We start from the raw sequence: 19258 nt of genomic DNA, 5'->3' as shown, positions 1-19258 counted from the left end.
TCGCGGCTAGAGGGCGTTAGTTCATGTGTGCCAAACAGATAACATTTTGACCACAACTAAGGAGTTACAAGTGATAGGGCACTGATTGGCTAAATGCAAGTCTGTCAAAAGAACTGAAATAAGGGGGCAGTCTGCAGAGGCTACAAGGTAATCACCCTACAAGGTAATCACAGAGGGAAAAAGTATATTAATAAAACCGTGTTGGTTATGCAAAACAGGGGAATGGTTAATAAAAGGGATTATCTATCTTTTTAACAATAACAATTCTGTAGTAAACTGTCCCTTTAAATATGATGAACACATTCATGCCCCTTTGAATTTAGTGAAATAAACAGAGGTAATTTATAGTAAAAATAAGCAAAATAAAGAATGACAATACTGCTTTAGTTTTCTTCATTAAAAGTCATATGGGGATTACATAATGGGGCCTATCTATCAAGCTCTGAGAGGAGCTTGACGGCCCGTGTTTCTGGCGAGTCTTCAGACTCAAGTATAAGTTTATAAATGGTTCGTGTGTAACCCAAATAATGTATGATACATCAAAGGTGGGATAAATTATAGCTACAGGAATTTTACAAATGGCCTCATAAAAATAATGCCTGTATTAAACACATAGGCAAAGTCGTAAGAGCGGAGCAGCTATGTTTTTAAATCAAATAAGTATTCCACCTATAATAGTGAATTTGATAACCTAATTACAGTCTATAGTAAGCTAGAGTAAGTAGCTAGTAGGTAGGGAAGCACTCATATGCCTATAAATAATATATTATAATCTCATATAATAGAGTATTAAATCACTCTAAAATAGTGGTTACATTTAATTGTTCTTGATGAGAGTTAGTTGAAATTGTTACAATAATGTCACTAATCCCTATATCAGGGATTATATATAGTAAATAGATGTAACTTATCATATGGAGATAATTTTCATAAAAACTCCCTTAGTTGTATATTTGTTATAAATTAATGCTGGTATTACTGTGTATAGTTTGCATTAATTATGTAACTCAAGAGATGTAGTATGAGGCAAAGGGATAATGTTTTAGTGCTTGGTGTTAACTTTCCAGTTTAGCTATGTCTGGATTTCCCCAAACTTTGACCCGGATTTATTGACCCAGTTTTTAGTAGCACAACAGGTACGATAGTATAAAATTATTATATTTTAAGAGCTAAAAATAAGCCCAATAATAACTCTTATATTGTATATAGTTAAATACTGTTTGCCCGGAGTGCTCACAAAATACATTAAACAGCCAATGCCTGCTTTGATTGGTATTCTTTCACTGCCGATTTTACATATTGCGCTGCTCAGTCTCATTGACATGAAACATACAGTACTATATTGGCTGCTTCAGTGCAGACTTAGGTAGATATTATGTTATACTACTCGCAGAATTACCACAAAGAATTCATGTCTTAGAGCTAACAGCGTCTTCTGATTTAGTTACATATTGCTATCGCTACTAAGTATCAGTAGTATGGGACACAAAATGATTAACTAACTGCTTCATTGCAGTCTTAAGTAAATATTAAGGTATTGTCATTATTGTGCCGCCAAATAGTATCTAAATCTTAGAACGAGCAACGTATTATCTTATCACTAAATGGTGCCAGCAAGTATAGACTTTAAAAACCACAACGAGCTCCCATCAGCTCCCCCTCCTCCCTTGACATGTTTCGCCGGGTTTCCGGCTTTATCAAAAGGCAGGGCGCCGCGGACAACACGGCTATTTATGAGTCTCGCTCCTCCTCCTTGGTTTACGCACAGCCAATCAGGATCCTCCAGTGTTGTAGTGTCATAAAGGAGGAATCATGCAAAGACAGGACGTGTGCAAAAGAGTATATTCTGCAGAGGTATATTAATGTTACCATACAGTGCAGCCCTATCGTTACATTATTGGATTAAATATCATTTAGATGGGATTATTGTTAAACAAAAGAAAACTTAACATCAAAATAAGTGTGTAATTACTTTGAAGATAATTGATACATATTGTGAATAATACATACAGTTACAATAAAATCTTTGAAACATTACTGAGTTGTGTGGATTCTGTATATTTAGTTGAAGTAACGTTCAAAGATGATGATAGTATTGTTAGATTTTGTTGACGTGATAGCCTATAAATTAAACATAAATTCTTAAAGCGTGAACGCCTCTAAGTGCCATTATAACAGAATTAATATATAACTTAAATTTAAAATGTCACCTATTGTGATGGTGGAAAGTTTAAAGTGGAAATATATATAAAAATAAATAAATTGATAATGTGTAAGTTTTTAAATTAATTATTGTGTGTCTTAATAAAGTGCAGGATGTGCCTTTTGTGGTTACGTGTTATTATATAATAAATAATGATTTTGATGAATAAATCGGAATATGTGATGCGTTAGTTGATACTGTGATGCTTAAATCGGTATGCGTAATGTGTTAAATCTTAAACTGTGAGAATTAATGTGCAAAAAATGTCACAAAGACACAGTGTGGCAAAAAAAAACATGCTAGTAGTGAAACCCCAAAATTTCATATTACCATAACAGGTAATTAGTGACTAATAATGAAAAATAAATAATAAAAATAGAAGATAAAAATTAATTTTTATTAATAATAAAATAAAAATTAATGAATTAAAAAGTATGAAGTGAGGGGTCATTAAGGCCCCCAAGTTTTTGATTTGAAGTGAAATATTGTTATATCAGTTTCCTTGTAGGTATGATACATATCTGCACATGTATATATGTGTATAAATATACACATATATGTTATTGGATAAATAATTATATATTTTTAATATCTGTTGAATTCTTTACAGATATGTAAAAAAGTTGTTATTTTCATTTAATCCATAGGGTTGTAAAGAGTTGAGAAGGTAAATCCAACGACTCTCTGCTCGCAAAAGTTGTTGTTCAGTGTCACCCCCTCTGTTTCCAAGTGTTACTGTCTGTATCCCAAAACAGCGGAAATCAGAGGTCTTAGATCTATGTTTTTTGTGGAAATGGGATGCAACCGTTGTAATAATTTTCTTCTCTTTCAAATCTTTGTCAGCATTTCTAATGTTGCTCAAATGTTCAAACATCCGAGTCCTGAACTTGCGTGTCGTCATGCCAACATAATATTTTTTGCAACTACAGGTAATTCCATAAATTACAGATTCTGTATTGCAGTTAATGTGGGAATTGATGGTGTGGATTTGATTAAATCTATCATTAACAGATTTGAGTGGTAGAAGATATTGACAAACTGAACAATTTCTGCACTTAAAATTTCCTAGCGCGATGGGGTTTAGTTTACGTCTTCTTTTTTCAAAGTGGCTGGGACTTAAAAGATCTTTAAGATTATTTGATCTTTTGTATCCCACTTGAATTCTGTCCCCCACGATATCTTTCAGTGTCGGGTCAGATTTAAGTATCCCCAGATGTTTGTTTAAGATATTGACTACCTCTTTCACTTGAGGTGAATAGGTTACAATGATTCTAGTTGTATCATCCTTAGCCTTTTTCTTTTTGTACAGTAATTGTTTTCTGTCGTTTTTTTCAGCTCTCTGTTTGGCTTTTTTTTATAGACAGATTACTGTATCCTCTTGCTTGTAATCTATTTTGCAGTTCAGTTGCTCTCTGTTTGTATAATTTAGGATCTGAGCAGTTCCTTTTCATTCGGAGGAATTCTCCGATTGGAAGGGATCTTACAGTGTGGGGGCAGTGAGCACTATCTGAGTGGAGAAGGCTGTTGGTAGCCGTTTCTTTACGATATACGTCTGTAATAATTTCTCCATCCTGACTCTTCATGATTTTTAAATCCAAGAAAGTGATACTCTCTTTGCTTTGTTCCCACGTAAGTTTGATGTTATGGGTATTTGTGTTTAAAATACTCAGTAATTTATCTAATTTATTTTGAGGGCCTTCCCAGATGAAGAACACATCATCAATGTATCTTAGCCACAGCGGTATGTGCTCCACATACATTGCATTCACATCCGAGAATATGTTATTTTAGAGGTAGTTTATTACTATATCTCTGAACCTCTTGATTATAGCCGAATATCTAGGGATTTTCAATCTCAGCCAATATCTTATTAATCTACTATTGGACAGCATACTCCTTATTATATTAGGTCTTAGTCTTAGATATCCAGTTTTCAAACTGTGAATTTTGTGCCAGCATTTTAGTTTTAACTTACCCAGATTTTAACCTATTCTAATAAAGATTTATGTTTTAATTGATGTGATTCTTTTTCTAACTCCATTATTTAGGGGTCTTTATTGGGTGCTTATTTAGTATCATTTTGTGGTTAGTTCCTCAAGCTAACCAGTATGTAATGCAACTTTTTGGATACATAGCACCTTAACCACACATAATTGTGCAATTCCTGGGCCATTAACCCTATTAGGAACGGTAACAGACCCGATATCACATTAAATGAGTGGTGCCATCAGTTCATCTGAATTCAAGTCTTCAGACTCGCCAGAAACAGCAGTTATGAAGCAGAGGTCACAAAGACCGCTGCTCCATAACCTGTCCGCCTGCTCTGAGCAGGCGGACAGACATCGCCGGAAATCAAGCCGATCGAGTACCATCGGGTTGATTGACACCTCCCTGCTGGCGGCCCATTGGTCGCGAGTCTGCAGGGGGCGGCATTGCACCAGCATCTCTTGTGAGCTGCTGGTGCAATGCTGAATATGGAGAGCGTATTGCTCTCCGCATTCAGCGAGGTCTGGTGGACCTGATCCGCCTTTGTGTTTATTGTCCCTACAGATGCACATTTCTGTTCCTTTGGCTTTACTTATAACAAAACAAAAGTAATTTTGTATCTCATAATGCTGTTTATGGACTTGGGTCTAAACATACATTATTGAGATTTTCATTTTGTACAATTGTCAATGCTTATAATATGTATTTTATGCTTTTTAGACTGAATAAATGTGATCAATATTTGTATTTTTTCATAAATACACATTTGTAAAATATTTTTATATATTAGAAATACTGAAAACTATTTTTTGTTATTTTTTTTTTTAATTAATGACAAAAATCATCTTAGTGTTTGTTTCACATTGTTAATGTCATATTTTTGGAAATAAAGAAATGATTTTGTGACATAAATGCAGCTTACCGTACTTGTTTAATTGGAAAACAGATGTCATAGTGTTACAGATAAATGCTATTATTGATTGAACAAAAAGCATACGCATCAGGCATTCTAATTATATCATTCAACAGTCAAATAATTGGAGTAAAAAAAAATCAAAAGATTATTTTAAATGTCAATTTAAAAACAGCTGGAAATACAGGTACCTACTATTCTACAATAATATGATTTTTTTTAACAGCGTTTGATTTAAAATAAAAAAAATTAGGGTAAATTGCTACATTGATAGCGCTAGCAGTGCAGTTAGAGAACGCAAACAAATTACTTACTCTTAATTAAATTATTGATTACCACTTATCTCCAAATCCTATAAATGAATCACAGCTGACTGCCACTTGCCAGCAATGACAGGAAACATATTTTGCTGGTTGGCCGAGTCATTAAAATCACAATATTTTTAAAATAAAAAATAAAAAAATAGTTTTAGAAAATGTCACTTTAATAAAACTAAGAAGATATTCAATTATTTAAAAAAATAAGCAGAAAAAAATATTAAAAATAAAATTTGCATTGAAATTACTAAAAAAAAAATATTGAACCTCAAAGACTATTTGGTCTCTGATCAAAAAGAGGTGGCTCATATTTTCAAGCAGGTTCTTTTTAATCCGTGATGTAGTTTGAAGTGTATTTAAAAAAAAAAAATGTGCGAATGAAAAAAAAGGAAGCAGCGTTTTTCATCAGCACTTAAAAAAGAAGCAGAGAAATTAGGGTGTTTTTATTTCATGGGGGTTTTCTTTCACAGGTTTCTTTATTTGAAGCTTTTTTTCTGATTTTCAGTTTTTTTTCCTCTGTAACTGGGTCCTGTGTGTGCCTAGAGACATAGCAAAGATTAAATGTTTAATTGGACTAAAGAATAAAATTATGTATTTTGCACTACTTTTTTTAACTACTTTTTTTCTGCACTGCTGTCTGGCACTATTTTCTCGAGTTCTTACAATGGTACTCGCCAGCAAGTAGGTGGCGAAGATTTGGAGTGAAAATAAAAACGTATTTGTAATATCTCTTGCTTTTGAATAGTATTCTAAGCCAATATGGCTGCCTGGGGCATGAAATACTGCAGCTGCGTATATTTTCCTGCAACATATTACGTATCTGCTGAGGAGCTGCGAATATCAGCCTGACCTCTTGATTTTGACTACTGCCTCCTGATTTTGAAGTGAGTTTTGACACAAATTAGCTGCCAAATAAAAATAATGGATGTGCATTGCAATTTTTTTTTTTACTATAATTAAACATAATTAAACATATTATGGAGACATGAAGTTTACTTTAATGTCCCACTCATTTCCGTCAAAGTTTTTAAAGAAGTGGCATGTGGTGCAGAGCCAGGGACTGATGAGTTATGTAGCTGACAGAGGGGCTATAGTGCTGAGGGTCTGAAGAGTTATTTGGGCGACAGAGGGGCTGTAGTGCTGGGGGTCTGAAGAGTTATGTGGGTTACAGAGGGGCTGTAGAGCTGGGGTCTGATGAGTTATGTGGGTGTCATAGGGGCTGTAGTGCTGGGGGGTCTGATGAGTTATGTGGGTGACAGAGGGGCTGCTGTGCTGGGGGTCTGATGAGTTATGTGGGTGACAGAGGGGCTGTAGTGTTGGGGGTCTGATGAGTTATGTGGGTGACAGAGGGGCTGTAGAGCTGGGGGGTCTGATGAGTTATGTGGGTGACAGAGGGGCTGTAGAGCTGGGGGTCTGATGTGTTATGTGGGTGACAGAGGGGCTGTGGAGCTGGGGGTCTGATTAGTTATGTGGGTGACAGAGGTGCTGTAGTGTTGGGGGTCTGATGAGTTATGTGGGTGACAGAGGGGCTGTAGTGCTGGGGGTCTAATGAGTTATGTGGGTGACAGAGGGGCTGTAGTGTTGGGGGTGTGATGAGTTATGTGGGTGACAGAGGGGCTGTAGAGCTGGGGGGTCTGATGAGTTATGTGGGTCACAGAGGGGCTGTAGTGTTGGGCGTCTGATGAGTTATGTGGGTGACAGAGGGGCTGTAGTGCTGGGGGTCTAATGAGTTATGTGGGTAATAAAGGGGCTGTAGTGCTGGGGGTCTGATGAGTTATGTGGGTGGCAGAGGGGCTGTAGTGCTGGGTGTCTGATGAGTTATGTGGGTTACAGAGGGGTTGTAGTGCTGGGGGTCTGATGAGTTATGTGGGTGACAGAGGGGCTGTAGTGCTGGGTGTCTGATGAGTTATGTGGGTTACAGAGGGGTTGTAGAGCTGGGGGTCTGATTAGTTATGTGGGTGACAGAGGGGCTGTAGTGCTGGGGGTCTGATGAGTTATGTGGGTGACAGAGGGGCTGTAGTGTTGGGGGTCTGATGAGGTATGTGGGTGACAGAGGGGCTGTAGTGTTGGGGGTCTGATTAGTTATGTGGGTGACAGAGGGGCTGTAGTGCTGGGGGTCTGATGAATTATGTGGGTGACAGAGGGGCTGTAGAGCCGAGGGTCTGATGAGTTATGTGGGTGACAGAGGGGCTGTAGAGCCGAGGGTCTGATGAGTTATGTGGGTGACAGAAGGGCTGTAGAGCTGGGGGTGTGATGAGTTATGTGGGTGACAGAGGGGCTGTAGTGTTGGGGGTCTGATGAGTTATGTGGGTGACAGAGGGGCTGTAGTGTTGGAGGTCTGATGAGTTATGTGGGTGACAGAGGGGCTGTAGTGTTGGGGGTCTAATGAGTTATGTGGGTGATAAAGGGGCTGTAGTGCTGGGGGTCTGATGAGTTATGTGGGTGACAGAGCTGCTGTAGAGCTGGGGGTCTGATGAGTTATGTGGGTGACAGAGGGGCTGTAGTGTTGGGGGTCTGATGAGCTATGTGGGTGACAGAGGGGCTGTAGAGCTGGGGGTCTGATTAGTTATGTGGGTGACAGAGGGGCTGTAGTGCTGGGGGTCTGATTAGTTATGTGGGCGACAGAGGGGCTGTAGTGCTGGGGGTCTGATGAGTTATGTGGGTGACAGAGGGGCTGTAGAGCTGGGGGTCTGATGAGTTATGTGGGTGACAGGTGTTGTTTTGCTGGGGGTCTTATGAGTTATGTGGGTGAAAGAAGGTCTGGGGTCTGTTGATGTATGTTGGTGACAGAGGATCTGTTGAGCTGGGGGTCTGATGTTTCTTGTGCTTGGTAGAAGAGCTGAAAGGCCAGTTGTATGGGAGTATGATATGGCTGATGTGCCATATCTATCTATCTATCTATCTATCTATCTATCACTAAAAACTAAAAGTCCCACACTGATGCAACCTTGTAGGTATTTAAAAATGTGGTGCCTGTTTCGGCTTCTCTCTGAGCATTTGTGATCACTGCAGAGAGCTGACGGCATGAAGACATGCTTGTTATACAGACGCAGTTATCTGCAAGCAGCGTGAAGACAATGTTGCATGTCTAGTAGCTGCTAGCTGTGTTAAAGAGACAACAAACATCTTGTAAGTATAAGACATTTCTGTTGTCCTTCTATAAAATAACATAACAGCAAGTTTAAAGGGACAGTCAACCCCAAAATTGTTATTGTTTAAAAAGATAGATAATGCCTTTACTACCCATTCCCCAGCTTTGCACAAGCAACATTGTTATATTAATATACTTCATAACATTATAAACTCTACATTTCTACCTGTTTCTAAGCCACTACAGACAGTCTCTTAATCACATGCTTTCTAATTAGCTTTTCACAACAGTAGACTGCTAGTTCATTTGGGCCATATAGATAACATAGTGTTCATGCCCGAGGAGTTATTTAAGATTTAGCACAACACAGTACTAAATGTAAGTAAATAGATAATAAATAAAAAGTTAGGGGGGGACTGTGATACGATGCTTAGATACAAGGTAATAAGTATATTAATATAACTGTGTTGTTTATGCAAAACTGGGACATGGGTAATAAAAGGGATTATCTATCTTTCAAAACAATAAAAATTATATTGTATACTGTCCCTTTAAACATTTTTTACTGTAATTGTTTTTCCATAGGCAAACTCCACTCACCTCTTTCCTTATTTGGAGCAGCCAATCTGAGCTTTAGTCTGCAGACAACAAGGTTATCCATGGTTATAATGTTAGTATAAAATGCACTGTTTTACAGTTGTTATCCATTAAAGCCAACTAGGGGAGTAGCAGTGTTAGTCATGAGATGTCAGCATGGTGCTTTTCCAGTTCTGAGAATTGGAAAACCCACAATTTTAAGAGCTCAATGATATGAAAAGTCATCAAAAGAAAGAAAGAAAGCATATTGCAAAGTTGTTTTACTGCACATAACTAAAGCTTTTATATAAAAATCTCAAGGTGTTTCTTGTCCCTGTAAATACTGTAAGACATGTGTGATCACCTTTTACTCTATGACCTGTTAACCCAGGAAGTACAGTCTGCTGGCCCAATAGTGGGTAGTGACCTCAGTATTAAAGAACCCTGATCTACATGATCTGTGTCTTGCAGTCTTCTCTTGTAGGTATTGAGCACTTTTTTTGTACAGTACCAAGTAGATTGTGGAGTTAATTATATAGTTTATTATATAGTGTTTAGCATACTTTAGTTTACTGGGACAGGTCTATATTTTTTGCCAGCTGGCCATGGGTTATATTTCATACCTATGGTAAGTGGAGTTCTTATTCTACACAATTTAACAATTAACTTTAATCTACTTTTTAATGCATTTGTAGATATAATGGGCAGAGTAGGCGGGTTTATCCATTAAAGTACCCTAAACTCAATAATAAACGTTTATGGTTCAGATAAAGTGTACAATTTTAAGAGACTTTTCAATTTACTTTAATTATCTTTAGCATTTTTTTACTTTTACTTTTCAATTTATTTTGTTGTCTTGGTATCCAGGGCCTGGATTGGCCTACTGGTATACCGGGAGATTTCCTGGTGGACCACCGCAGGTCTACACAATTTAGGGAAGCAGAGCCTGCAGAGGGAGCCTCCGGGAGGTCATGGAGCAAGTCTTATGCACATGCACAGCACATCTATTCTTTCAAGGCTGCTCTGCTCCTGGCAGCAGAACCGTGAGTGGGGGGGCAGATCAGGTGCTGCCTCCACACTGCTGCATGGATGGAAGTCACTAACAGACTCAGAAAAGGGAGTCCACAGAGTGGCCAGACTTTGCAGGAAAGTTGAAGGTCAGGGGTGGTGGGGTGCCCAGCATTCTGGGTTGGTCTTCAAAAATTTCCAGGGCTGCTAGGATTTTCCAGTCTGGCCTTGTTGGTATCTTTTGTTAAAAAACATACCTAAGTAGGCTCAGGAACAGCAGTGTTTGGTGCCTATGTTCAGCTAGCTCCCAATAGAGAATTGTTGTTCTGGCACTGACTTTAACTATGTGATTAACTCATTTACAATAGTAGAATTATAAAAGACATTAACTCTTTAGAACATTTAGAGAATTGTTTTCCTACTTTTATGAACCTTTAACTAATCTGGTATATACTGAAATATATATCATACAAGGTCACAACCCTTTGGGTTTTTTGAGAACAAGGTGTCAGACAAAAAAAGTGAACGCTAATTATTTCTCCTGACATATGTCATTGTCAACAACCAAAATAATCTCATCTCAGCTAATACAGAAAATAATCCTCAAGGGATAGTTTTATATACAAGACAGTAGAACATCTAAAAAAAAACCTTAAACACCTTATGGGGAAAAATGAAATGGGACAAAAAAAGAAATATATGTTTTAAAAATTACACTTGTTTAATAAAATGGAATTCACTTTTCAAGATATTTATCAATTTTACAATAAACTTTGAAATGTGATGTAATAGATAAAAATGTTTATTGCGGCAAATGAAGGCAATTTAGATACAAATTGTTTGTAATATACTTAAGTCCCCTGAAGAAGCAGAGGGAATATTTATGTAAGAAATAAACCAAAACAAACTCATGTTATTACATTGAGAAAACAATTAGACATTTACTTCATGGAACAAATGCTCATTGAATATTTATAAACCTGCAAAAGCTTTTGTCACTGTGCCTCATTCTAAGCTGAGAGAAATAATCAGATAAAGTGATGTGATTGGCCACAGTAAGCAGCGTAGGTGTGAATTGGGGTAATGGATCACGTCACTGGGGAATATAAAGCCCTCTGACTTCTTATATTATCTACAAATGTATCCTTTATCTTTCCTTCTGGAGCACATATGGCATAAAAAACAAGTATAAATATAAGGATGTAGTTTGTTTTATTGTTGCCGGCACAGATTCAGGTTGTACAACTGAACGGTATCACACATAAATGCATATACAAAGTGTCCACAGCACCTTATCTTAAAAATAACTCCTTTATTGGAACAGATTAAAATACATGGACGCTTAGACAAGTTGAAGCAAGTGTCTTATATACACAGAAACTGACTAGGAAGCCAGGAATTACCCCTTCACTAAAATCAAATGAAAATCCACTCCCTCAAAATACAATATTTAGAATAAAACAGAGCATTCAAAATCCCTGATAAGCCCTTTAGGTATCAAAGTATCTAGTTCATGTATCCAGAAGAGCTTCCTTTGTTTGAGTAATCTCTCTCTACCCCCCCCCCCCACACACACACACCTAATAGGATCTATAATACACCAACGTAATGGCTGATCTGATCAATAAAATAAAAAGATTCAGGTGCCTGGGTATCTCTGCAACTCATATTCGACCTATGTTGACTAAGGCAGTCATGGCTTTTATAGGTGGTCTCGCCTATATAAACCAAACAGGGACATACAATCATATATATTACATATGAAGAATCACATGTGAAGAAAGTCTTTGATTTTATATTTACAACCTTTTCTGTATATGTTTATCAAGGCCTACATCTGTTTTGAATAGTTGATCTCTTAGATGTTTAACCCTTCTAAAGACCATCATTGGTTGTTCCTGGAAGGCTTCTGTATTTCTATTACAGTAAAAGGGATAGTCAGTTTCATGATTCAAATAGGGCATGTAATTTTAACTTTCCAATTTACTTTTATCACCAATTTTGCTTTGTTCTCTTGCTATTCTTAGTTGAAAGTTAAACCTAGGAGGTTCATATGCTAATTTCTTAGACCTTGAAGGCCGCCTCTTATCTAAATGCATTTTGACAGTTTTTCACCACAAGAGGGAGTTAGTTCATGTGTTTCATATAGATAACATTGAACTCATGCACGTGAATTTACCAAGGAGTGAGCACTAATTGGTTAAAATGCAAGTCTGTCAAAAGAACTGAAATAAGGGGGCAGTCTGCAGAGGCATAGATACAAGATAATTACAGAGGTAAAATAACTTGTACGTTATTTTCACTGCTCACCTTTCATAGCGCTGCTATTACAGGTTTGCAAAAAACGGCTTGTGCGGGCGATATGGTTGCGTTGAGCTCCATACCTCACCCAAATACAAGCATAGTTTTGACATGCTTGTGCACGATTTCCCCATAGACATCAATGGGGAGAGCCGGCTAAAAAAAAGCCTAACACCTGCAATCGCAGAGCGTAAAGCTCCGTAATGCAGCCCTATTGATGTCTATGGGGGAAAAATGTATGTTTAACCCTAACACCCTAACATAAACCCTGAGTCTAAATACCCCTAATCTGCCGCCCCCGACATCGCCGAGACCTACATTACACTTATTAACCCCTAATCTGCCGCCCCAATGTCGCTTCCACCTACCTACACTTATAAACCCCTAATCTGCCGCCCCCAATGTCACTGCCACCTACCTACACTTATTAACCCCTAATCTGCCACCCCAATGTCGCCGCCGCCACTATACTAAAGTTATTAACCCCTAAACCTCTGGCCTCCCAGATCACTAACACTAAATAAATATATTAACCCCTAAACCTAACCCTAAGTCTAACCCTAACCCTAACGTAACCCTAACCCTAACACCCCCTAACTTTAACATAATTAAAATAATTCTAAATAAAACTTACTATTAATAACTAAATAATTCCAATTTAAAAATAAATACTTACCTGTAAAATAAACACTAAGCTAGCTACAATATAACTCATAGTTACATTGTAGTTAACTTAGGTGTTATTTTTATTTCACAGGTAAGCTTGTATTTATTTTAACTAGGTAGACTAGTTAGTAAATAGTTATTAACTATTTACTAACTACCTAGTTAAAATCAATACAAAGTTACCTGTAAAATAAAACCTAACCTGAGTTACACTAACACCTAACATTACAATACATTAAATAAATTAAAATAACAAAATACAATTATCTAAATTACCCAAAAAAATAAACACTAAATTACACAAAATAAAAAAAGAAATGATCATAAATAAAAACTAATTACTCCTAATCTAATAGCCCTATCAAAATAAAAAAGCCCCCCCAAAATAAAAAAACCCTAGCCTACACTAAACTGCCAGTGGCCCTTAAAAGGGCCTTTTGCGGGCATTGCTCCAAAGAAATCAGCTCTTTTACCTATAAAAAAAAAATACAAACAACCCCCAACAGTAAAACCCACCAACCACACAACCAAACCCACAAATAAAATCCTATCTAAATAAACCTAAGCTCCCCATTGCCCTGAAAAGGGCATTTGAATGGGCATTGCCCTTAAAAGGGCATTTAGCTCTTTTACATTGCCCGAAACCCAAAGCTAAAAATAAAACCTGCCCAATAAACCCATAAAAAAACTGATCCAATCAGCCAAAAGAATGCAAGCTCAATCCTATTGGCTGATTGCAACAGCCAATAGGATTTTTCCCCCCTTAATTCCTATTGGCTGATTTTATTTTATCAGCCAATCGGAATGTAAGGGACGCCATCTTGGATGACGTCATTTAAAGGTAAACGTCATTCTTCAGCAACCATCGTAAGAAGAGGATGCTCCGCGCCGGATGTCTTGAAGATGGACGAGCTCTGTGCCGGATGGGCAATGTAAAAGAGCTAAATACCCATCCAAATGCCCTTTGGGGGGTTTGGTTGTGTGGGTGGTGGGTTTTACTATTGTGGGGCTGTTTGTATTGATTTTTTTTACAGGTAAAAGAGCTGATTTCTTTGGAGCAATGCCCCGCAAAAGGCCCTTTTAAGGGCCATTGGCAGTTTAGTGTAGGCTAAGTTTTTTTTTAATTTTGGGGGGGCTTTTTTATTTTGATAGGGTTATTAGATTAGGAGTAATTCGTTTTTATTTTTGATAATTTCTTTTTTTATTTTGTGTAATTTTAGTGTTTATTTTTTTGCGGTACTGATGTTGCGTGACTGCCAAAAAAGTGTGCGGTACAGCTATTCTGACAAGACTTGTAATAGCAGCAGTAGGGAAAAAACCATCATTATGGGCCATAACGATGCTTTTTCACTCATAACGCCAAACTCGTAATCTGGCTGTGTGTTAGTTATGCAAAACTGGGGAATGGGTAATTAATGGATTATCTATCTTTTAAAACAACAAAAATTCTAGTGTTGACTGTCCCTTTAAGCACATGCCAATGCTTCTTGATTATATTTGTAATATTGTCACTATATGTATTGTATTGGGTTAAAAAGACCGTCCTAGACTTTTATACTTGTTTATTCATTTGCCTTTGTTTGCTAGGAGGGTTTTTTAACTCAATTTAAAATATACTTTTATGATTCAGAAAGAGCATGCAGTTTTTAGACACTGTCCAATTTACACCCATTATCAAATTTTGCACAACCTTTTTATATTCACACTTTCTGGGGAACAAGATCGTACTGAGCATGTGCACTAACTCACAGGGTATACGTATACTAGTCTGCGATTGGCTGATGTCTGTCACATGATACAGGGGACTGGAAAATGGTAGAAAAAAATCTGTTTATTTCAAATTCCGAATAGGTGTTAAATCATTGTTTTTTTATGCATTCTACAGTGATTAGTCCTATAACTAAGCATTTCTGGATAATATTAGGGAGACATCCTCTATTAATGCATGCTACTTTATCTGTATCACTTATATATATGTCTGTACTTCTGTTATACTCAAATAAATATTGTGATATGTTTGTGACAAAATCAAATTAGCTTTGTTCTTTTGGTATCCTTTGCTGAAGCGTAGCCTCTGGAGCAGCATTAGCTAGCTCACAATAGGGTTTGCTGCTCCTGAGCCTACTGAAATATGCTTTTCAACAAAGGTAACCTAGGGCGCGATTACATATGCAGCGTTGCCCGCAAAAGCCTGCAATGTCGGTTTTAGTCCAGCATTGCTATCACATACACGGCTCCGCATATAAATGCGGCGCATATATTTCACCTGTCGCCCACTAATTTTACTCCTATAAACTAATATAGAACCGCATCACAAATCGGTATCACATATTCAGCGCAAGGACTTACGTGGCAAAAATTAAGGAATCTTACTCCATTTTCACCTCGCCACACATAGGCAGGCGCAGCAAGCTTTGCGCTGAAAATGTGACCACTGTAACTCCCTGAAAGTTCTAACTAACACCTAAGGCATGCGCAATATCTACCTGTCAGCTACCATCTACCCCACCGCAATAACTATTTTAATATATATATATACCCCTAATCCGCCAACCCCCACATCGCAAACTACCTAATAAAGGGATTAACCCCTAAACCGCCACCCCCCATCAACGCAAATATACCTATTTAACACTACCTAATCTAAACTAAATTACCAATAGCCCTTAAAAGGGTATTTTGCGCAGGGCATTGCCCTAAGTTAAACAGCTCTTTTACATTAAATAAATAAGTCCCCGTCTAACAGTAAAACCCCCCACCCACCAAACCACCCAAAAAAAAAAAAAACTAACACTAAAAAACCTAAGCTACCCATTGCCCCTAAAGGGGCATTTGTATGGGCATTGCCCTTAAAAAAGCATTCAGCTCTTTTACAAGCCCATTACAACCCTAATCTAAAAAAACAAACAAAAAAACAAAAATAAAAAAAATCCTAAATCTAACCCCCAAATAGGTAATCACCGTTCCTGAAGTCCGGCGGAGAAGGTCTTCTTCCATGCGTTGAAATCTTCTTGGAGGCGGCGATATCTTCTTCCAGCGTGGCAACCTCTTCATCCAGGACCAAGCCGGCACAGAGGTGACCGCAGAACAGAAGACCAGCGACTGTGGAGCCATCGGGTGTGGAGATCCTCTTTGTACGATGATCGTCGCACACTGAAGATGGAATGCAAGGTACCCGTTTAAATATGGGGTACCTTGCATTCCTATTGGCTGAAAAATTAAAATCAGCTAATAGGATTAGAGCTACTTTAATCTTATTGGCTGATTTGAATTTTTGCGCTGGCTGGGTCCTGGATGAAGATAGAAGAGGTCGCCGTGCTGAAAGAAGATATCACCGCCTCCAAGAAGACTTCACCGCCTGGTAGAAGACCTTCTCCGCTAGACTTCAAGAACGATGAGTACCTATTTGGGGGTTAGACTTGGGTTTTTTTTAGATTCAGGTTTTAATGGGCTTGTAAAAGAGCTGAATGCCCTTTTAAGGGCAATGCCCATACAAATGCCACTTATGGGGCAATGGGTAGCTTAGGTTTTTTTAGTGTTATTTTTTTTATTTTGGGGGGTTTTGTGGGTGGGGGGTTACTGTTAGGGGGGAATTAGTATTTTTAAATGTATAAGAGCTGTTTAAGGGCTTTTGGTAGTTTAGGGATTAGGTTTATTTTTTTATTTTTTATATGTTGGTTTGTTATTTTCTGTAATGTTAGACTTTTTTATTTTTTGTAATTTAAGATTAATTTAAACTTAGTTTTTGTATTTTTAAAGTAATGTTAGGTTTTTTATTTTAATTGTAATTTAGTATTTTTTAATTTTAGGTAATTGGGGTTAATTTAGGGGGTGTAAGGTTAGGGGGCTTAGTAATTAAATTAGTTATTTGCGTTGTTGGGGGTTGGGGGTTTAGGGGTTAATAGCTTAATTAGGTTTAATGCGTTGTGGGGGGATTGCGGTTTAGGGGTTAATACATATATTAGGTAGATCACAATGTGGGTGAATGGCAGATTAGGGGTTAATACATATATTAGGTAGATCACGATATGGGTGAATGGCTGGTTAGGGTTGAATGCATTTATTAGGTATATTGCATTGTGGGGGGTTGGCGGTTTAGGGGTTAATACTTTTATTATTAGTTGCGATGTGGGCGGATTGCAGATATAGGGGTTTTGACGTGTGGGGTTTATTTTTGGGAGGCGGGTTAGACTTTTACGGGCAATTTTTTTTTTCTTACGCGCTGGCAGTTTCTAAACTGCCGTAAGTCAGTGGCGACTCCAGAAATGTGTATTTACGCACTTTTTAACTTTAGTGCATGTGCTCAAAATAATGTCAGAATATATAGATTTTGTCTGACAGATTAAAGAGAAGGTAAACTTTGATGAATCAGTGCCCTGTTTTTAAAAATATTATTAAAAACAGGGGCACTTTCAGTCATCAAAGTTTACATTTCACAGTTTTTGTAAAAATACTTACCTTTTATTCTGGAAGCCGCTCCAGCGCTTCCCCCTGTACAACATACTCATCAGTGTATAGATACATCATTATACAGTGCAGCATACTCATCAGTGTATAGATACATCATTATACAGTACAGCATACTCATCAGTGTATAGATACATCATTATACAGTACAGCATACTCATCAGTGTATAGATACATCATTATACTGCACAGCATACTCATCAGTGTATATATACATCATTATACTGCACAGCATACTCATTAGTGTATAGATACATCATTATACAGCACAGCATACTCATCAGTGTATAGTTACATCATTATACAGTGCATCATACTCATCAGTGTATAGTTACATCATTATACAGTGCAGCATACTCATCAGTGTATAGATACATTATTACACTGTACAGCATACTCATCAGTGTATAGATACATCATTATACAGTGCAGCATACTCATCAGTGTATAGATACATTATTACACTGTACAGCATACTCATCAGTGTATAGATACATCATTATACAGTGCAGCATACTCAGCAGTGTATAGATACATCATTATACTGTACAGCATACTCATCAGTGTATAAATATCTCATTATACTGTACAGCATACTCATCAGTGTATAGTTACATCATTATGCAGTGCAGCATACTCATCAGGGTATAGATACATCATTATACAGTGCAGCATACTCATCAGTGTATAGATACATCATTATACAGCACAGCATACTCATCAGTGTATAGATACATCATTATACAGTACAGCATACTCATCAGTGTATAGATACATCATTATACTGCACAGCATACTCAGTGTATAAATACATCATTATACTGCACAGCATACTCAGTGTATAAATACATCATTATACAGTGCAGCATACTCATCAGTGTATAGATACATCATTATACTGTACAGCATACTCATCAGTGTATAAATATATCATTATACTGTACAGCATACTCAGTGTATAAATACATCATTATACTGCACAGCATACTCATCAGTGTATAGATACATCATTATACAGTGCAGCATACTCATCAGTGTATAGATACATCATTATACAGTACAGCATAATCATCAGTGTATATATACATCATTATACTGCACAGCATACTCAGTGTATAGATACATCATTATACAGTGCAGCATACTCATCAGTGTATAGATACATCATTATACTGAACAGCATACTCATCAGTGTATAGATACATCATTATACAGTGCAGCATACTCATCAGTGTATAGATACATCATTATACAGTGCAGCATATTCATCAGTGTATAGATACATCATTATTAGGGATGGACGAATGTGTAAATTTTCGAATTTCGAATGTAGAATGAATGTTATTACCGAAATTCGAATTCTAAATCCGAATGTCGATAAGAACGAATATTCTTAAAAATTCGAAAATCGAATGTTATTTATGAATGTCACTTTCGAATTTGAATGTTTATAATTATATCGAATGTCCACATTCGAAATTTCGAATTTAACATTCTATTTAACAAATACTATTCAGAAGTTCAATAGTTCATGTGGTAGGGCGGAAATCTAGTAAATTGATACATAATAGATACAAATATATCATTTCAAATGTTTCCATATAGAATATTGCATAATTCGAATATTACATTTAAAGACAGCATTAGAAATACTATTACAAACATATAAATTCGAATTTTTCAAATTCGAATATAAATTCAAATTTTTCGAATTCGAATATTGCATAATT

Source organism: Bombina bombina, chromosome 6 (assembly GCF_027579735.1).
Source record: "Bombina bombina isolate aBomBom1 chromosome 6, aBomBom1.pri, whole genome shotgun sequence".
NCBI classification, from domain to species: domain Eukaryota; kingdom Metazoa; phylum Chordata; class Amphibia; order Anura; family Bombinatoridae; genus Bombina; species Bombina bombina.
This window is presented reverse-complemented; position numbering follows the sequence as displayed.